At 42.8% G+C, this 22,175-nt stretch overlaps 1 long non-coding RNA gene and 1 pseudogene across 2 annotated transcripts; one reads left to right on the top strand and one right to left on the bottom strand.

Moving 5' to 3' along the window:
- Positions 1-5,238: 5,238 nt before the first annotated feature.
- LOC309621540 (RING finger protein 11-like) lies at positions 5,239-8,131 on the bottom strand (annotated as a pseudogene). The gene is made up of 2 exons: positions 6,908-8,131; positions 5,239-6,693 (listed from the first exon to the last, which is right to left on the bottom strand). The product of its transcript is annotated as an RING finger protein 11-like (transcript).
- A 1,919-nt stretch (positions 8,132-10,050) lies between these two features.
- LOC309621539 lies at positions 10,051-18,363 on the top strand. Its single transcript, XR_014240077.1, has 2 exons — positions 10,051-10,098; positions 10,809-18,363. It is a non-coding gene; the product is annotated as an uncharacterized lncRNA (long non-coding RNA).
- The last annotated feature ends 3,812 nt before the right edge of the window (positions 18,364-22,175 follow it).

Genomic DNA, 22,175 nt, shown 5'->3' with positions numbered 1-22,175 from the left:
CTCTTAGTTTTGCTGATCTTTCTGGATGCAGCTTTCTGAGGTTTGCCTTGAGAGTGCTTGGCCGTGTTCACAGGAGCCCTGTCACTGACTGCAGCGTGGCATATAACCACTTCTCCCCCTAACAGGCACTCTGGATTCTTTGGCTGGATTTTGGCCTTGGGAGCGCCACTGATAGGCTCAGAGGCTTTCTGTTTGTTCTTCCTGGGTTGATCAGAGGGAACCTTTATGACACTTGGCTTTTCCTGCACCTGATTCACCTTAATGGCTCTGGTGTCTTTAGCTTTGATCACGTTGGGACCTTGGGATTGATCAAGATCTTTCAAAGGATTAAAGAGCTGGGGAAGGTGAATATCCTCCGCCAGTGTAGTAATGTCTGCAAGACCACTGCTAGGTTCAATCCCATTTTCAAGTGTCCCTAGGTCCTGACGACTCCGGCTGTTCTCTCCCAGATCAGCATTTTCAGAACCAGGCTGCTCCTCTTGGCTGAGGGGATCGGTGCAGGCCAGCGGCTGGTGAATATCAGGGATTCCTAAAGGGAGTAGTGGAGGATCTTGGTTCTCTGTTGGGATCTGGTAGGCATCCAGAGGCTTTGAAAGCTTGGTTTTGATATCATCCACGTGCTTACTCTCTATTTGTCCCTGGCTTGGAGCTGGAGGCAGGGCCAGGAGACGCCTGGCACTCTGGACTGGAGCTGTCACTGAAATGTCCCCAAGTTCAGATGGTGGGTTACTCTCAAGTATGTGGCTGTTTCTGCTACTGCAGGACTTGGGGAGTTCTTGACTTTGTGTCACACAAAACGTCTGGCTTGGAGGTTGCAATCCCAGGGAATTTTTCATCACCAGGGGGGAGGTCTCCATCCCTACAAAGGGATCAAGGGAGAAGTCAGTCCCTGGTAAGTGAGATGCTCCCCCTAAACACCAACACAGCAGTCGTGTACCTTTCAAGGGGTTCAGGGGCAAGATGGGCAAGGCATTTCTACTAACTCTTCTTAAGGATCACGGACAGTGCCCTATGCTACGAGGTAAGCGGTGACTGTTGTAATTCTTACTGGTGAGCCTTTCCTGTCGCTGATTCTCGGCTCGCTTTGTATTTCATAGGACTGTTTATAAGTCCAATACAAAATGAGTCTTATTTTTAAAAACCTGAAATGTTTTACAAAGCCTAGCATTCTCATATAGGGTCCTTTCCATTCTCCCCACTTTCCCGAGAGGCCAAGAACACGTCACACCATGAACTAGGAGAGGGGGTAGAGCCCTTGCTGATGAAATACATCAACAAAGACAGAGTCTTAGCCTGCTTGCTCTCTGGACAGGATCTCGGACCACAAGGTCTTCAATCCTGGTATAAATGAAGGAAGTGAGGACAGTTCAACTGGCACTCTCATAACAAGAGTTCTGAAACACCTTCCGAAGAGACTATAGCAGTAGATGAGGGAAGGGAGTGCTACAGTGTGGCAGTACAGGGGGAACGATCGGCTACAGCAGTGAAAAGTGTGGTACCGATTGGTGTGCTCTCGGGGTTCTTGTACATGTAGCATAGATGACCTCTACAGTGGCCCTCCCACCGTCCCACCTGCATTAGGTGTTCTTTTTTTTTTTGTAATTTATGTTTATGTATTTATTTACTGTTTGAACTTATTTATTCTACGTATTTATGTTTTTGGCTGCACTGGGTCTCTCATTGCTGTGCACGGGCTTTCTCTAGTTGGCGGCTAGCGGGGGCTACTCTTGGTTGCGGTGTGCGGGCTTCTCATCGCGGTGGCTTCTCTTGTTGCGGAGCATGGGCTGTAGGCACGTGGGCTTCGGTAGTTGAGGCTCACGGGCTCTAGAATGCAGGCTCCGTCGTTGTGGCACATGCGCTTAGTTGCTGCACGGCATGTGGGATCTTCGCAGACCAGGGCTCGAACCCGTGTCCCCCGCATTGCATTGGCAGGCGGATTCTTAACCACGGCGCCACCAGGGAAGCCCTAGGTGTTCTCATAGAGAGTCTAAAAACAGAGGGCACTGAGCGAAGGTAGTGGTTATTAAAGGCTCAGGATCTGAATTCTACCTGCCTCTACACCCCTTCCCAGCTGTCGATTTGACCCCATTTTTGAATGCCGACCTCATTCTTCAACTTTCTCTGGCGTTTGTTATACTCACCTTGAAAACTTGTTTCTGTGATGCGTTGAGCAGACACAGGGTGGCAGACTGCAGAGGTGGAAGCTGGTGGTCGGATATTTGTGGGCTGAATCTCCTTCGGTCCCATTCCCATTTCTGGTTGCCCAGAGGCCCGACTTCCTGTGTATGACGCCGAGCCGTAGGATTGCGGGCAGGAGCCAAGTTCTCCATACAGTAAAGACCCCAGTGTGCCTTGGTTATAGTAATATACCTGGCTTCCTTCCTGGCAGGGAAGTGGCAGGCGGCTCTGCCCCTGATTTGGAATCTGAGATGGTGTTCCCTGAGCAAGGCTGGCAGAAAGCGATGGATGTAGAGGGACCATGTTCTTGGCGTCTGAAGTTTTATCATACTGGGCTGCCAGAAACATGGAGGAGGCAGCTGTGTGGCGGTCAGTGAGTGCCAGAGTAAAGTCTCCGAGTGAAGAAGAATTCTTTTCAGTGCTTGCTGTGATGTCCCACTCAAGAACACCTGGATAGGAAGCAGCTGAAGTGGAGATCTGGCTGTGGTCAGTAACTCCAGATAACATAGTCGTGCTAGAATGTTGGTAAAGGTAGGCACTACCCATGAGTGTCTGGAAAGGGGTACCAGTAGCCGATGCCGAACTGACGGCAGGGGCAGAGACTCTGGAGAAGTTGCAGACGCTTCGTGTTAGGGAAGTTGCATTGCTACAACAGATTTTTAAGCAACAGAGCAATCCAGCCAAGTTTATATTTTAGAGAGAGAACATCTTCCATGTGGAGGATCAGTTGAAATAGAAGAGATTGTTAGAATTGTAGGGCGGTAGTATTCCAGGCAGGAGATGACGAATGCCAGACACCACCTAGTCACAGACATAGCTTTTGCAGAGATCAGCTACATGTTGTTGTTTTTTATTTACTCTCTCATATAATTTTTTTTAAGTCCTGGACCACAAAATACTGTGGCATCGTTGGAAAAATCTGAGACTCGATTCTAGTCTTTTTTCTGTTTGCCTGCTCTGCAGCTTGGGCTTACGTTCTCAAGCCTTACTTTTTCATTGTGAAATAAGAACGGTGCTACTTAACCCGAGAACTCCCCAGGCACATAGACCCGTGGCGTGTGAGGAGCAGTGAAGGAGAGAAGGAATGGAAGTGCTTTGGGGACCCCAAGAGCCCTTCAGAAACCGTTTGTTCTTTTTAATATTGAGCATTAAAAGTGAAGGCATTCCATTTGTTTCACTCAAAAACAAATTCTGTTCTTCTGATAGCCTGTTTTTTTTTTCCACTCCCTTTTTCTATAGTCAGATCAGTTCCTGATGGGCATTCTCCAGTCCACACTATTGCATCTGATTGGAGGCTATGCAAAATTTCCCAGAGACAATGAATTTTGACTGTATAGTAGTTAATTCTTTATAGTACGTTCCTGCAAAAACACTCTTTTCTTCAGAGTTTTTCCTTTTCAGGATAGTGGTAGTGTTGTGGTAACTAATAAAGGCTACTCTTCAGAAAATTGTATAACTCGTTTTTAGTGTATCTACTTCGCTTACTTAATTCCATATTCCCTGTTTTCTAGACAGACTTCTTGGTGTCCACTGTACCCATGGTTTCAACAGGACTGGCTACCTCATGTGCAGGTGAGTTGCCAACCCCAAGAGGCAGAGCATGTTTAAATTGTTCTGTTTACAATAGTAATGTAAGCTAATGTAAGCTGAATGCAAAAAATGCAGTCAGAGAAGTGTATGAAGTGGAAGGCAATTTTGCCCCCTACTCAGATGTTACCACCAGTAATAATTTAGCACATATTTTTTCAGACGTAAAAAATGCAGATATAAGCATATACAATGGTCCCTTGGTATCTGCAGGGGGATTGGTTTTAGGACTCCCCATGGATCCGAAAATCCTCGGATGCTCAAGTCCCGTATGTAAAATGGTGTAGTACAGTCGGGCTTCCATATCTGCAGGTTATGGAACCGTTGGATATACAGAACTGACTGTACCTGTGATTTAATGGTATAGTGTTTTAGACATTCTGGTTTATAATTTAATATATGGAGGACATCTTCGTCTGACAATATTTGGAGACCTCATTCTTATTTATTTATTATTCTTTTTTTTCCTCCAAATTTGCTTTATGTAGTTGGATATAAATAAATGAGCACAAACTTAAGCAAGATACATGTAACAATTTAATAGAACCTGATACTCTTAATTCTTTCAGTGTTTCTCCAACTCATCATGGGGCTCGTAAGAAAAGTAACCAACATGGATACTACTACAGTTGAATGTCAAATCTTTAAGTGCTTAGGACATACTAAATCCTTGTATAATGCACTTATGAGGAACCCTTCAAGAGACTTGTGTTTTGTATGTAGCAAAAAGTGTTAAGAGTCAAATATTCAACTCAGTATAAAATAATAAGAAACACTTCTGATTTGTTAGGTTGAGATTGCTTCTCCTTTTACTAATGAATGATTGTTTTAGCTGTAATATCACTGAGCTGAACAAATATGTCACCTTGGAGTACATAAGGAAAAATAAACACATGCTAAATGGGTAAAACATTACAACTACATCTTTACTAGACCATCTCTACTAACGCTTCAGAAACTTAGAGATTTAGAGTGTTCTTACGTTAATTGCAAGAAAAATAGAAAGAGAGAAATTCCTTCTTTTTTGAGATCACAGCTGTGAAGTCGTGATTATACAAATTCTTCATTTGTGTGCAAAACATGAAACACATTTCTCTTAATTCTCCCTGCTTAGAATTGTCAGTCAACTAGCAGGACTTTCCTTCCAAGAAACAAGAGACTGAGATGTGTTTTATATAACTTCAATAACCTCAGCACTACAGTAAGAAGACATGCAGTATCCTTTTGCTGTGCTTCAAGACAACAGGGAAGGAGGTCACAGGAAAGAAGAAATCAAAATGGTTACAACTGAGAAACTTTTCTCAGTGTAACCATGGTGCCACTTTCATTTTTACATAAGCATGGTGGCATAATTCAAGCTCAATACATCAGAATTCTTAATATTTAAAATTTACCTTGACTTTTAATTATCACCATGTTAACAACCAAAATAATTTGACGAAACTCATAAGAAAGGGTAATGTTAATAAACCCCACTTTACTAGAGTTAGTTTCTGGACACATTAGCTCATTTTTTTTATAGAAGAGGGACAGTGAATCTCAGTTGGCTTACAAGCTAGGAGATCACTTTGAATTCTGCATTTCTTAACTGCAAACAGATATAGCACTTGTAACAGGTTATAACTGGTTTTCAGCTGGTTTTCAAGCACAGAGCCAGCCCCAACAGTAATAGTACACTATTGAAAAAGACCTAAGGCAATGAATTCCATTTCCAGTGGAAAGAAAGAATCGTATGGTCTTGGACAAACAATTCTGATGGTTTACTTAACAGTCACTTAGTAGTTCTTCCTTGCTCATAGAGCTTTATGACTTTTTTGAGGAGTGAAGCATTCAGCTTGAGTGGATAAATCCTTGTTAGGCTAAGACAATCATTATCATATCCCTCTTTGCCATGAATTGTCTTACGAATGGTCATATCAGTCTGTTTTGGCAAATGAGTAATTAAGGGAAGGCTGTTATTGTGCTTATGAGAATGATATTTTTCTCTGAGAAAAGATAAATAGGCATTAGGAAAATGACCATTTGGGCTCTTTTTCTGCTTCCTCCTTGTTTTGTGAGAATATGATATTTGGTTTTACAGCAGCCATCTTGTGACCCTGAGATGATCATATGCCAATAATGACAAATGGTAGATTAGAAAGAACCAGCAAAGACAGAAAACAGCAACATCAATAGTAACAACAATCACAGCAAAAGAACAATGGGACCTTAACTTGTGGAGTTCCTATAAAGTAAAAAATATAAGTGCTCTATGTTTATTCTAAAACAAAAAAAGAACTATGCAAACCAGCTTAAAACTCCTTTTTTTGTGCCAGTGTTCTAAAATGTGGCTTTTCATAAAACCTTGACCCAAATGCCAGCAACTTCAGAAAAGAATTTGGGTAGGGGGAAGAAGAAAGTTATCTCACTTAGGAAAAACAACCACTATCTTTATCCTAATCTTTGGCACACAGTTGAAACATATATAGCTGCTGTAACACTTTACACAATTCCTATGTACTGGAGGAATAACAAGATCTAAATAACAATTATATTTTTCAACACTGGGTGAAGGCTTTACATAAAAATACCATCCTCCTTTTTCCCCCTAAATTTCTAAAATATCACGTGCTTTTCCCCAACATCTGCAGCCGTTCAGGAATTTTTAGGAAACTTTCATGCATGATCTTAATTCCTAATCCCTGGCTCTTTGGGCTCAACCACAAAAGATCAAAACCACCAAAAATGATGGTTCACTTGAAGTCAGGTGAGAGACACTGGCTCAGTTAGTCTCGTAGGACAAAAGCAGTGCTGCATCAACTGTCTCCATGCAGGAGGGGCACGTGAAGGATCTCATCAGCCAGTCATCTGTACAGCCCAGGTGATCTGCATACACAGCAGAAATCAAATTGGGTTCTCATAAACAAAGTGCATCATACAGATCACACACTCCCCGATCTTTTTTTTAAATATTTGTTTTATTTTATTTATTCATTTATTTGGTTGCGCCGGGTCTTAATTGCAGTCGGTGGGCTCCTTAGTTGTGGCATGCAAACTCTTAGTTGCGGCATGCATGTGGGATCTAGTTCCCTGACCGGGGAACGAACCCGGGCCCCCTGCGTTGGGAGTGTGGAGTCTTTAGCCGCTGCACCACCAGGGAAGTCCCCCGGATCCTTTTTTCTGATCCATTTCTTCCAGGGTCATAAACTCCTTCAGGCTGATGCTGTATGAGGCCTATTCTTTGAGCTATCCTAATTTGCTCCTCTCAGCTGAGGTGCTAGGCGAGTCTGACTAGGTGTTGGATGAGAGACCAAAACTGGAACTTGATCCAGATATGGCAGCAGCAGCTCCTGATCCAGCTCCGTCCCCTTGCCAAAGCTAGCCCAGTCGGATTGAGACTTGTGAGGCAGGGAGATGTCATCCGAAGTGGGGGACTTAAGGCAGTTCCCCATCTTCCGGGGCTTGAGTGTGTGATCTGTGTGCTGTTTTGACAGTCTCCCAACCTCATTCTTTTTTTTTTTTTTTTTTTTTTTTAATTAGTTTATTTATTTATTTATTTTTGAATTTAAAAAATTTATTTATTTTTTATACAGCAGGTTCTTATTAGTTATCTATTTTATACATATTAGTGTATATATGTCAATCCCAATCTCCCAATTCATCTCACCACCACCGACCCCCGCCCTGCCCCGCTTTCCCCCCTTGATGTCCATACGTTTGTTCTCTACATCTGTGTCTCTATTTCTGCCTTGCAAACCGGTTCTTCTGTACCACTTTTCTAGATTCCACATATATGCATTAATATATAATATTTGTTTTTCTCTTTCTGACTGACTTCACTCTGTATGACAGTCTCGAGGTCCATCCACGTCTCTACAAATGACCCAAGTTCGTTCTTTTTTATCGCTGAGTAATATTCCATTGTATATGCGTACCACATCTTCTTTGTCCGTGCACCTGTCGATGGGCGTTTAGGTTGCTTCCGTGACCTAGCTATTGTGAATAGTGCTGCAGTGAACATTGGGGTGCATATGTCTTTTTGAATTATGGTTTTCTCTGGGTATATGCCCAGTAGTGGGATTACTGGGTCATATGGTAATTCTATTTTTAGTTTTTAAGGAACCTGCATACTGTTCTCCATAGTGGCTGTATCAGTTTACATTCCCACCAGCAGTGCAAGAGGGTTCCCTTTCCTCACATCCTCTCCAGCATTTGCTGTTTGTAGATTTTCTGATGATGCCCATTCTAAGCGGTGTGAGGTGATACCTCATTGTAGTTTTGATTTGCATTTCTTTAATAATTAGTGATGTTGAGCAGCTTTTCGTGTGCTTCTTGGCCATCTGTATGTCTTCTTTGGAGAAATGTCTATTTAGGTCTTCAGCCCATTTTTTGATTGGGTTGTTTGTGTTTTTAATAGTGAGCTGCATGACCTATTGATATATTTTGGAGATTAATCCTTTGTTGATCGGTTTATTTTTTTTTTTAAGGCTGCATTGTTCCTTTGCTTACTGATGAACATGTACAAGTCAGAAGTTTTTGATATTATAAAACATCAAAGTAATGAACATTCCTGTGTGAACATCTTTGAATATATATGCTTTGTCTCAGTTAACTTCACTCAGAATGGGACTTCTGCATCAAGGAGTTTATGCCCTTATGCTTTTTGTGGGTGTTGCTACACTGTACCAATGTATGGTTGTTCATGCAGGAAATACGTATTGAGCATCTGTTATGTTTAAGCACTGTGCTGGGTGCTAGCAAAAAGACTTGAGAAATTTTGTGAGTGAGGAGACTTGACCTGCCTGCCCTTTGTGAATTCTAGCAGTCCAGAGAGGGAATAGCTATTCAAGAATCACACTCTGCATGTAGAATTACAACTCTGACAGGTGCCAAGGAGAGGGACATGGTACCATGAGAGCATATTTTAGGGAGGATTTGATCTCATCATGGAGATTAGAGAAGGTTTAGGGATGTTTCAGCTGATATCTGAAGGATGAGTAGGTATTAACCAGATAGGGACGTTGGGGAGAGATTTCTGAGCATAAGGAATAGCAAAAGACCCTCTAAGAGGAAAGCATATGCTGTGTTGGAGGAACTGGCCAGGAAGGTGGGGCCGTTGGGGGAGCATGTCATTATAATGGAGCTGCAAGTGTGGGTAGGAGCTCGATCGTGCAGGCTTATGTTTAAGGTTTCAGACTTGAAGAGTAATAGAAAACCATTGAACTATTTTTGTTGAAGGTGAGTGTGTGGAACATACCCAATTGCATTTTCAACCTATCGTTTTGCTACCGAGTGGAGAATACACTGCAGGGAGAAAGAGTGGAAGCGAGGAAGCAAGTTAGGAGACTTGTGTAGAAATTGGGCATAATGGTGGCTTGGACCAGGGTATGGTGGTCATTTTGGTGGAAAGATGTGGACAGATTCTAGAGGTATGTAGGCAGTATCATTGTCAGCACTGGTGGTGGGTTGAGGATGAGGGTGAGGGAGAAATAGCTGTCAGTGATGGTGATTCCTAAGTTTCTGGCTCCTGTGGTTGATTAGATAGGGTTTTTTAGATATGATGTTAATATTTGTCCTAATTTGTCTTTTGTTATTTGTTGGTTCTTGATGAATACTCTTGTCATATTAAGTCTCCTGTTTTTAGTGTACAAAGCATTTTGACCGAAACTGACCGTTGTATGTTATCAGATAACTTTTTAACATCTGCCAGTTTGGTCCTGTATTTTATTCTCTTTCATTTATTGATTAAATTGTTGTATTAATGTAAATAACTATATTAATAGATTTTCTAAAGTTGCGTTATCCTTGCATCCTTGGTCCTTGGAATAAAGCCTGTTTTTTTTTTTTTTTTTTTTTTTTTTTTGGCTGTGTTGGGTCTTTGTTTCTATGCGAGCGCTTTCCCTAGTTGCGGCAAGCGGGGGCCACTGTTCATCGCGGTGGGCGGGCCTCTCACTATCGCGGCCTCTCTTGTTGCAGAGCACGGGCTCCAGACGCGCAGGCTCAGTAGTTGTGGCTCACGGACCCAGTCGCTCCGGGGCATGTGCGATCTTCCCAGACCAGAGCTCGAATCCGTGTCCCGTGCATTGGCAGGCAGATTCTCAACACTGCGCCACCAGGGAAACTCCGGAATAAAGCCTTTTTGTAGTCATGGTATATATCATGCTTTAATAATTATTGATTAGATATGCTGATATTTTCTTAGGATTTTTCTATCTGTATTTGTAAAGCACAATTGGACCTTTTTTTGCAAAAACTTGATTTTCTTTCCTTTTTATTTACAAATGACTCGAATTTTGTTGTTTTGTAGATACTTGATTGATGTAGAAGGCATGTGGCCAGATGATGCAATTGAATGTAAGTATAAGGGTTGTCACTACTTTTCCCTTGTTATAAAATTTGAAGGGAGAAATGTAAGGGAATTTCTCAAATTTTGGAAAAATAGAAAAGTCTGTAATTCATTTGTTCTGACATACGATAACCTTTTACCAAAAGTTTATAAAGGGATGTATCTGGAAATAGCAAGATATAATAGCCTGAATAATTAGTCAGTGGATTTCAGCATTTTTTTTTTCTTTTTAAAATTTATTTAATTAATTAATTTACTTTTGATATTATATCCACTGCCCCACCAAGGAAGTCCCTTTTTCTTCCTTCCTTCTTTCCTTCCTCCCTTCCTTCCTTCCTTCCTTTAAAGCTCCAAGTCATTTAAAATACATGACTTCTTACTAAAAATCTCCAGTTCATAGAACCAAGGGGTTTATAACTTCTCCTTTAAAAGTGATATTCCTGGGACTTCCCTGGTGGTCCCGTGGTGAAGACTCTGCGCTTCCAATGCAGCAGGCGTGGGTTCAACCCCTGGTTGGGGAGCTAAGATCCCACATGCTGCGCAGCCAAAGAACTTTTTTTCAAAAGTTATATTCCTGTATTATTGACTTTAGTGGTTTAGATTTTTTTTTTAATGTTTAGAAGATTTCAGTTTCTTTACCAGGAACAAACAAAACGTAATGTAAAACTAGTTTTGCAGAAACGATTTCCATCATTCTCTTCTTCCCTTTCTCCTGCAGACTGGTGTTTTATCTTTACAAGTTCTCCGTCATTCCATAAGAAAGCTGCTCGTCTTCTGGTTTCATAAGAGATGGTGAACAGTGGTAAAATATCCAGTTGACCGAAATTTCTAGAGTACACTTCAGGGAGCGAATGATGGGGTGGAATGTTGGGGCAGAGTGAGAGATACAGATTCTGGTGAGACTGAGAGTCATGCACAAAAATTACTGGGCTGTGGTGAAGGGAGAACAAAACTAAATCAGGTTCCTGCTGGTGGACAGGAAGCCAAGATGAAGAAGAATGGTGCGTAGCTAGGCAGTGTAATTAGGCCCCTAAGTGCTGTGTCTCCTGATAGTAATTATGAACAGAAACCAAATAATAGTTACTAATAACATGGAGGTGACCAATCCTTGAGAGCTGAGGCAGAGAGAAGGAAAGATGGCATTATGCCTTGTCTCTGGTGCCTTGAGTTTCCCAGGCTGGTTTGTGACCAATCTTGGGTGAAATCATAACTAAGTCATTTCTGCTAAGGTGATCAGCTTTCGTGGGGTCCTTTCTCTGCACTCTGTCCAATGGTAAAGCCCACTGGTTTATGCCTCCTGGAAAACAGTTATTCCAAAGCAGTATAAGTGAAGCATTGATGAAACAGCCATGAAGAACATGTTTCCACATGGCCTCGCACCACCTTTTCAAAGTGCTGTAAAACTTTTTTCATCCAAAAATCAGTAACAGAAAAGGATTGGGATCAAATCCCGTACAGAGGTAGTGTAAGAAAAAAGAGAATAAGGAGCAGAATAGCATGTCTTCAGACAATAAAATCAAGTTGGAAAAGACAGGTCCACAAAACAGATCAAAACTGTAACCTATTATTTCAAAGTGGGCTAAAAGATGTTAGGAAAAACAATGCGAAAGATGAAAGAACATGGATCGAGGAGGGAATGGGAAGTTATTGTTTAGTGGCTATAGAGTCTCTGTTTGGGATGGTGGAAAAGTTCTGGAAATGGTAAATGCTGATAAATGCCACCTATGGGTGTTTGGTTTTAGTTGATCTTCTTCCATGAAAGGGTTTGGAGAGATTCAGAAGCTATGCTGCTGCCTCCATCTTTCTGATGTCCTGCTCAATCTTTTGACATAATTATTTTGAATTTGCACAGTGGTGATGGTTGCACAGCATTGTGAATGTATTTAATGTCACTGAATTGTATACTTGAAAATGGTTGAAATAATAAATTTTGTTTTATGTATATTTTACCATAATAAAAAAAAGATGAAAGAACAGCATAAACCAGAATTAGGTAAGATGATAGAACTCAAGACAGAATTCAAAATAAAAGAAAAAAGTTTCAGAAATGAGGACTAAATTTAAAATAATACAAGAGTGGGGACTTCCCTGGTTGTCCAGTGGTTAAGAATCCACCTTGCAGTGCAGGGGATGCAGGTTCGGTCCCTGGTTGGGGAACTGAGATCCCACATGCTGCAGGGCAACTAAGCCCGCACGCCGCAACTACTGAGCCCACGTGCTCTGGAGCCCACGCGCCACAACTGGAGAGCCCACGAGCCGCAAGGAAGAGCCCACGCACTGCAACAAAGAGCCCACGTGCTGCAACTAATACCCGACACCTCCAAAAATAAATAAGTTAATTAATTAAATAAATTAAATAAAATAATACGAGTGAATGAACATAATGGATAATGCCTTAAGAGAAACAAACAAGAAGAGGAAAAAATTTTTTTAAATCAAAAAGAAGATAAAAAGAATTTTAGAGAAATGGCAAACATAACAGATAGGCAAGAAAGAGTCAGGACAGCTCTGAAAAGAGAAATATAAATACGTATAAGGGGCTTTCCTGGTGGTGCAGTGGTTAAAAATCCTCCTGCCAATGCAGGGGATATGGGTTCGATCCCTGGCCCAGGAAGATCCCACATGCCATGGAGAAGCTAAGCCCGTGAGACACAACTACTGAGCCTGTGTGCCACAACTACTGAAGCCCACGCGCCTAGAGCCCGTGCTCGGCAACACGAGGAGCCACCGCAATGAGAAGCCCGCTTGCCGCAACTAGAGAAAGCCTGCGCACAGCAACAAAGACCCAAAGCAGCCAAAAATAAATAAATAAATACATTAAAATATATATATACGTATAAGAATCTGTTATACCATAAAAGTGACATTTCAAATCAGTGGGACAGATTAGTCAATAAGTTGTGATACATAAATGTTGGGGTATAAATATTTCTCTGGAAGGATCCACAGCACGGCCAAAGCAGATGTCTCTGAGGAGGGAAATGTGTGGCTGGGGAACGTGGGGAAAAGGGTCACTTTTCATTGAATACCCTTGTGTACCTTTTCTAGTGTTCTGTCATGTGAATCTATTACCTCTGAAGTTTGCCTGAGTTCAAACCCCAGTTCCCCCAATTGCTAGCTCTTAATCTAGGGCAAACTCTTCACACTCTCCAAGCCTCTTAATCTGTGAAGTAAGGTCAGTAACTCAGCCTGGTGCTGCCTGGCACAGAATAAACTCTCAAAAAATGGACATTATTAGTGAAAAAAACCCAAATGCCCATCAGTGGATGAATGGATTTTTTTAAATGTGGTGGATATGTGAAATATTATACAGCCATAAAAAGGAATGAAGTACTAACACATGCTACAACATGGACGAACTTGAAAACATTATGCTAAGTGAAAGAAGCCAGAGACAGCGGTCACATTTGTATTATTTCATGAAATGTCCAGAAAAGGCAAAACCATAGCAACAGAAAGCAAATTAATGGTTGCCAGGGCTGAAGGAAGAGGGGATGAAGAGTGCCTGCTGATGCTTAAGGGGGCTTCTTTTTGGGGTGATGAAAACGTGATGGGTTAGATGCCGGTGATGGTTGCATAGGCTTGTGGATGTACTAAATGACACTGAATTTGCAGTTTCAGAAGGTGAATTTTATGGCATGTGAATGACATCTCAAAAAAATAATTTTGAAAATGAAAATTGCCCATTTTCCCATAGTCACTATCCACTGTCTCCATCTCTCCCTTCTCCCCACTGCATTCCTTTTCACGCCCAGCCCTGCCGCTCTCTCCCATCGTCACTCCCTCGAGCTGCCCCACGAGGCCTCCCAGGGAGCCTCTGAACCCCTGGGCGCCTGCGTCCTGTGGCTGTTGGAGCTGCTGCCCAGTGCGCGTGCCCCCACCACTCTCACCCGTGAGAGTGGACGCTTCCGTCGGATTTTTTCTCATGCGTTTCAGTAGATGGTGATGTTTACAAAAGGCGGCACGTGCCCTGCTCAATGGAGGAAGCCCCTCAAGTTAATATTTAGGCGCGTGCAGAAGTTTGATCTCGTCCACCAGTAACCTCAGGATGCTGTGCTCTGAAAGCCAGGTTGGCCGCCTACGGGCATCTGCAAATACAGAGGACTTCAGAGGCATTTGGGCCTCAAATTGAGTCCTTGTACCTCCACATGGGATGTGACCTCAGCCCTTTGCTGCACCTCTGTAAGTGAAGTGGCACAGGAATACCGGCCTTGCCTGTCTTTGCCAAGGTTAACTGAAGAGCGCATTCGCTCCCCTCGTGCTTAGGTGTTGAGTACATCGTGATTTACATACCAGGCCCTATTCGTGGGCCTCCTGATGCAGCAGTTCCCTTGGCTCTGCCCCTGTCGTCAGCTGCCCCTAGGATAACTCTGAGCCCTAGCCACTTCTCTGGTAGATTTCCCTATTCCCCCACTATAGTCACACCTGAATAAGGCAACTCAGACCTTTCAGAGATGTGTCCTGAACCTCTTGTTTTCTGAAATACCTATCTGGTGGTTGTGAGACTTAAGGCCAGCGTCCCCGAGAGACTTTTTCTATTTCTCCTAGTAAACCTAGACTCATCTTCTGTCACCTTCAACTCTACTCCAATTGTGTTCTTTCAACCCAGACCTCTGACCCTGCTTTTTACTTCTGCCATTTCATCCTCGCTCCTGCTTCCTTTCCTAAATCCATACGTCTCTTTTGGCCTTCCTAGCCCTGGGCCAAGTTCCTTCCTCTTTGCTCAGTTTTTACCCCTTTCCTTCATTCTCCCATCCAACTTTCAGTCCTTCCTTTCTCACGCCCCAGTTAGCAGCATCTCAAAATTCTTAAGGTTTATTACTCATCTATTAATTGTATTCCATTTACTTATTCAGTTCTATACCTATCTTACCTATGTATGGAAGAACAGCTGGTAGCCAAGGTGGCACCAAGAATCCTAGCAGCTCTCACTTGACGTATCCGTAGTAGACAGCAATTTCCATTTCTTTTTCCCTCTCAGTGAAAAATTGCAGCTTCCCCGAAGAGGTGTATCTGGCAGCATTCTCACGTTGTTGAGCCCGCCTCTTCATGGCCTCTCGCTCTGGCCTCTGCTCTTGTTCGATGGGCTTTGACATGACTGGCTCAGGCACGTTGGGTTCCCTCCATGGAACTCGTTGCTTGCTGAAGTCTTGGCATAGAAGTTGGGTTTGGAGCTTGGATGGGGACTGGCGCTTAGTCACAGCAGGGGGAACAGGCTTCCCGCTGGAGAGAAGCGCCAGATGAAGTTTTGTAGGGTGCAGGCCTAAGAGCAGCAGACTGAGGGGACACGAGGCTGGGTATGGTTGGTCCAAGCCGGTTGGGTTGGGTTGGTCACAGTTGGCTGAGCTGGTTTGGCGGGACCTGGCAGAGAGGCAGGAACTGGCTGGGATGAATTGACTGCAGCAGGTTGAGCTGAGTCAGTAGAACCAGGCTGGGCACGGTAAGCCCCAGCAGGCCGATGTGAGGCCAGAGACTGTGGCCTCCGAGGAGCGGGTCGAGCTTGAGGCTTGTCCCAGGCAGAAAAAGGCAGAGGTATCAACTTGACCTTCCCAGGAGGAGGCCGCTCATACTGGGATGAGGATAGACACTCTGTTTCAGCACTGCTGACTGGTTTCTGGGCTTCGACTTGAGTTTTCTCAGCACTCTTACCCTCATGTGGGGTATGCCGCCATGGCTGGATGGCTGGGGGTCTTTGGGGTTGCTTGAATTTCCCAAGAGCCGACAGGAAGAGAGCCCAGTTTTCTTATCATCCTTCTTCCCCAGCGCATGAAGAACCTTCACAGACTCCAGCATGCGCATGCCTAGGGAGGTTCGAGGCTTTTTAAAGCTCAGTTTGGTGTTTTTTTCGCTTCGTCTCGGGAATTGTTGGCTTCTCTTCTGCCTTGACTTTGTTCCCTGACTGCTTGTTCTCTTCAGCCTTGTTTCTTCCTCTGGTCCTTTTGGTCTTTTCCTGCCCGTGGCTCTTAGTTTTGCTGATCTTTCTGGATGCAGCTTTCTGAGGTTTGCCTTGAGAGTGCTTGGCCGTGTTCACAGGAGCCCTGTCACTGACTGCAGCGTGGCATGTAACCACTTCTCCCCCTAACAGGCACTCTGGATTCTTTGGCTGGATTTTGGCCTTGGGAGCGCCACTGATAGGCTCAGAGGCTTTCTGTTTGTTCTTCCTGGGTTGATCAGAGGGAACCTTTATGACACTTGGCTTTTCCTGCACCTGATTCACCTTAAAGGCTCTGGCATCTTTGGCTTTGATCCCGTTGGGACCTTGGGATTGATCAAGATCTTTCAAAGAACTAAAGAGCTGGGGAAGGTGAATATCCTCCGCCAGTGTAGTAATGTCTGCAAGACCACTGCTGGATTCGATCCCATTTTCGAGTGTCCCTAGGTCCTCACGACTCAGGCTGTTCTTTCCCAGATCAGCATTTTCAGAACCAGGCTGCTCCTCTTGGCTGAGGGGATCGGTGCAGGCCAGCGGCTGGTGAATATCAGGGATTCCTAAAGGGAGTAGTGGAGGATCTTGGTTTTCTTTTGGGATGTGTTAGGCATCCAGAATCTTTGAAAGCTTGGTTTTAATATCATCCACGTGCTTACTCTCTATTTGTCCCTGGCTTGGAGCTGGAGGCAGGGCCAGGAGACGCCTGGCACTCTGGACTGGAGCTGTCACTGAAATGTCCCCAAGTTCAGATGCTGGGTTACTCTCAAATATGTGACTGTTTCTGCTACTGCAGGACTTGGGGAGTTCTTGAGTTTGTGTCACACAAAATGTCTGGCTTGGAGGTTGCAATCCCAGGGAATTTTTCATCACCAGGGATGTCTCCGTCACTACAAAGGAATCAAGGTAAAAGTCCAGTCCCTGGTAAGTGAGATGCTCCCGCTAAACTCCAACACAGCAATCATGTACCGTTCAAGGTACATGATTGCTGTGTTGGTGTTTAGGGGCAGGATGGGCGAGGCATTTCTAGTAACTCTTCTTAAGGATCATGGACAATGCCCTGTGCTACGAGATAAGCGGTGACTGTTGTAGTTCTTACTGGTGATCATTTCATGTCACTGATTCTTGGCTTTCTTTGTATTTCATAGGATTGTTATAAGTCCAATACAAAATGAGTCTTATTTTTAAAAAACTAAAGTGTTTTACAAAGCCTAGCATTCTCATGTAGAGTCTTTCCAATTCTCCCCACTTTCCTGAGAGGCTAAGAACACTTCACACCATGAACTAGGAGAGGGGGTAGAGCCCTTTCTGATGAAATACATCAACAAAGACAGAGTCTTAGCCTGCTTGCTCTCTGGACAGGATCTCGGACCACAAGGTCTTCAATCCTGGTATAAATGAAGGAAGTGAGGACAGTTCAACTGGCACTCTCATAACAAGAGTTCTGAAACACCTTCCAAAGAGACTGTAGCAGTAGATCAGGGAAGGGAATGCTACAGTGTGGTAGTACAGGGGGAATGATCGGCTACAGCAGTGAAAAATGTGGTACCTATTGGTGTGCTCTCGGGGTTCTTGTACATGTAGCATAGATGACCTTTACAGTGTCCCTCCCACCTTCCCACCTGCATTAGGTGTTCTGTTTTTTTTTTTTAATTTGTTTATTTATTTTTTGAACTTATTTATTTTATGTATTAATTTTTTTGGCTGCACTGGGTCTTCATTGCTGTGCACGGGCTTTCTCTAGTTGCGGCTAGCGGGGGCTACTCTTGGTTGCGGTGTGCGGGTTTCTCATCGCAGTGGCTTCTCTTGTTGCGGAGTATGGGCTCTAGGCGCATGGGCTTCAGTAGTTGTGGCTCCCGGGCTCTAGAATGCAGGCTCAGTAGCTGTGGCACATGCGCTTAGTCGCTCCACTGCATCTGGGATCTTCCCTGACCAGGCCTCGAACCCGTGTCCCCTGCCTTGGCAGGCGGATTCTTAACCACGGCGCCACCAGGGAAGCCCTAGGTGTTCTCATATAGAGTCTAAAAACAGAGAGCACTGAGCGAAGGTAGTGCTTATTAAAGGCTCAGGATCTAAATTCTACCTGTCTGTACACCACTTCCCAGCTGTAGATTTGACCCCATTTTTGAATGCTGACCTCATTCTTCAACTTTCTTGCTGTTTGTGGGGCTTGCACTTTGGCATTTTCTTAAAAGCTAAACATAAACTTACCATATGACCCAGCAATTCCAGTCCTGCGTATATATGCAAAAGAAATGAAAACCTATGTCCACAGAAAAACTTTTACAAAAATGTTCATAGCAGCATGATTCACGTTATCCGGAAAAAAAAAAAAAAAATGAAACAATCCAAATGTCCAACAACTGGCAACTGGATAAACAAAATGTGGTAGAGCCATACAATGGAATACTAACCAGCAATAAAAAGGAGTACTGGTACACACTATAACAAGGATGAATCTTGAAAACATCATGCTAAGAAGCTAGATGCAAAGACTAGATATTATATAATTCTATTTACATGAAATGTGCAGAAAAGGAAAAAGGCAGATTGGAGGTTGTCTGGGGCTGGGAATGTGGATTGATTGCAAACAGGTATAAGGGACTTTTCTGGGTAACAGAAGTGTTCTAAAACTGGATTGTGGTGATGATTGCACAGCTCTGTAAATTTACTAAAAATAATTGAATTGTATACTTAAAATGGATGTATTTTATGGTATGTAAATTAAACTTCTATAAAGTGTTTTAAAAATCTCTGTAAAGATATGCCAGAACAAGTCACACTGAGTAGCTCTGGAAAGGAAAGATGGGTGCCTGGGAAACGGGAGAGGGAAGACACTGTATCAAATACTCCTTTCTATATTTTTAATTTTGTACCATGTATTGTCAGTTTAAGAAATGAGAATAAACAAAACAAAAACTTACAAGGAAGAGTGTGGCAATAAAGGTTTAATGGCTTTGGTGAGTTCAATAGGAGTAAAACATATGTTAGGCCATAGAAATGTTCTAGCTTACAGAAAGGAAGATGATAAATCCTCTGTCACCATCTGAAGCACAACATGCTTAGTTCAAAGGGACATGCTTAAAAACAGGATGTCAACAAATAGACCCAGAAGCTGTCAACTTAGGAAAGGGGAGTAGAAAGGATGACCTGTGAGAAACGGTTCAAAGAGTGAAGACCTGAGGGAAAATACTTCAGGGAAGGAAGTGGGGACCTGAGAGGTAGAAGATTAGGTCTCTTTTGTGCCTTCAGAGAGCAGAACTGGAAGCAGAGCCAGGAAATCTAGTACAGGCAGATTTTGGATCTTTTTAAGTTTTAAAACCTTTGCCAGCTGGAGCCTTAGACAAATGGAACAAGTTGCCAATGAGCGGCAAGTGAGTGGTGGAGCTGTTGAAGCAGAGGCTGGAGCACCCTGTGGAGCAGAGGCAGCGGAAGTGTTGACGGTCCCTTCCGAGAACGAGTCTGAGAACCTCTGGCACTTCCAGAGGACATGGTATGCACCGCTGGGTGTAAAGCACACACGTTTACATCTGATTAAATGAGGGAGGAGCCTTGGTGTGTGTGTTTCTGCTTCTAGTTTCAATCTTTCTGATTAAGTTCATTCCTGCCTATAAAACGGTAAACATTTAAAAATAGAAAATAGTCTAAAAATAAATTCTTTCTCAACAAAATGTATCTAGTTAGCCCTCTAGGATGGTGAAAATCAAAAGGACAGACGCCAACAAGTGTTTTCAAGGATGTGGAGAAATGGGAACCTTCATACATTGCTGCTAGGAATGCAAAATGGTAACAATACTTTGCATAACAGTCTGGTAGTTCCCCAAATGGTTAAATATAGAGTTAACTGTATTATCCAGAGTATATCCATTCATCGGCATATGCCCAAAAGAAATGTAAAATACGTCCACACAAAAACTTGTACATGGATGTTCACAGCAGCTTTGTTAATAGTAGCCAAGCAGTGGAAGAAATGCAAATGTCCAGTAACTGATGAATAGATAAGTGAAATATGTGCATTCATACAGTGGAATATGATTTGGCCATAAAAAGGAATGAATACATGCTACAGTGTAGATGAACTCTGAAAATATTAAGTGAAAGAAGCCAGTCACAAAAGATCACATGTTGTATGATTCCATTTACATGAAATGTCCAGAATAATGAAATCTATAGAGACAGAAAGCAGATTAGTAACCACAGCCGGGGCAGGGGCTGGGGCAGGGGTGGGAGATTGGGAGAAATGAGTGACTGCTAATGTACATAGGGTGTTTATGGTAGGTGTTGAAAATGTCTTAAAATTAAACTGGGGTGACGGTTGCACAGCTCGGTGAATACACTGAAACACACTTAACTGTACGCTTTAAATAGGTGACTTTTATGGTATGTTAAGGATCTCAAGAAAGCTATAACAATGTGTTTATTCATGTACGCAAACTAAAATACATGTCGATTATGAAGCCTTATTTGGAGAAAAAAGCTTCTCGGGCTCTCTGTTCTTACATCTTCTGTTACTGAATCAGGGGTACAAGAACAATGGAAGGTGACCAACAGCGTCATTTCCATTTAACAGTGGACAGTCCCAACAAAAATGTGGGCGCTGGGTATTGTACGTTTGGTGCAGTGCTACACACACTACGGCTAGCACTAAGTGCAAACCGTCAGAACCGTGCCGTCACGCTAATTTGACTTCCACAGATTCAATCAATAACCACAATTCACAGGTCTGCACTGTGTGTGACAATTTGTGCTGAGGACCCACCATGGGATAGAACATAGAACTGTTGCTGAATTCATTTACAGATGCCGTCGGTAAACCACAACAATCCACTTTCCTTAGTCCGTGGGAGAGTCTCAGGCATTTCCTCTAATGATCTCATCATCCCTTAGCGCCTGGATGTGAATCAACCCACTCTGTTCTCTGCAACTGGGCTTACGCATAAAGATTGAAGTGACTACAAGTCAACTCACATTATCAGCTACCATGATTTAAGCTTTCTGTTGCAGAGAGTCTTGAAAGGAGATACACACTGGCTGGCTTCTTCTGTTATAATTTCTATTATTGTGAGAGTAAACTCACCTGTTAATGCCTTATTACAACTGGGGAAAAAGTAACTGCCACCATCTCAGAGATGTTTCAGGCTTTTTGTAGTACTTTTTAGTTTAATTAAAATCTAGGTGAAATTCATTCCCGTGTTCATTGATCAGACAAACCATCATAGAGACCCAGGGGGGGAAAAAGAAAAGCTTTTCAATTAAATAATGACTTTTTAGGTGGAAACTGAACTTAGGAAAACATCTCTAATATAGGAAAAAGGCTGTATTTTCTTACATCACCTTATACAGCTATTCTTCATGTATGAAGATTGTTATTGCTGACCTTCTGCCGGCAAGGTGCCTGCTGAAAGATGCTTTTCTTTCAGAAAAATGGGTTTATGCTCATTTATTTATAACCACTAAAGTTTAGGACCAGAGATACACATTGATAAGACAGAGTCAAAATTAGAAATACAGTCGATGGCACCAAAAGACAGTCTTTTCTTGTGAAAAGTTTTTAGATATGCACCGTTCAAACTGGCAACTGGCGTTTCAGTACGAAAACGTACTAGCTCGTCTGCCCCCAAAATAACATTTTGACGTAGATTTAATTCTGAAAGGCAAGATTAGAACTTCTAAAAGCAGGAACTAAGGTGATAACTGTCTAGTAGTCACCATCAGAAAATCAGAACTGGTCAATTACTTCTGCAAGTATGGTAGATGATAACTCTAATATATCCTCCCCCTCAAATCAAAAATGCATTGCGCCTGCAGAATGGTCCTCAGAAAATTTCTTTTCATACATGAATGAGTAAAGATTGCAGAGACATAACGAATCTGAATAATGCCAAAATTCCAGGCCATGAGACTGTAGAGTTAAAATGTAATGGAAGTACTTGTCATTAGAACCGAGGTCAAGAAACTAACAGGATGGTAAGGTTCCCAGATAGTGGCTGGGTTTGGGGTAGAAAAGAAAGAAAATCAAGAGCTAAAGCCCTCAATATACAGGAAAAACTGGAAGGTTAGCAAATGATCATTAAAATCTTGTAGAGGGTGGTAGAGCTAGATGACTTAAGTCCCAAAGGATTTTCTATCAGGTTTGAAAAATTATGGTCTGGAAGTGAC

Source organism: Balaenoptera borealis (assembly GCF_965194805.1).
Source record: "Balaenoptera borealis genome assembly, contig: HAP1_SCAFFOLD_618, whole genome shotgun sequence".
NCBI lineage: Eukaryota > Metazoa > Chordata > Mammalia > Artiodactyla > Balaenopteridae > Balaenoptera > Balaenoptera borealis.
The sequence above is the reverse complement of the archived record's forward strand: the minus strand, read 5'-3'. Positions and strand labels throughout refer to the sequence as shown.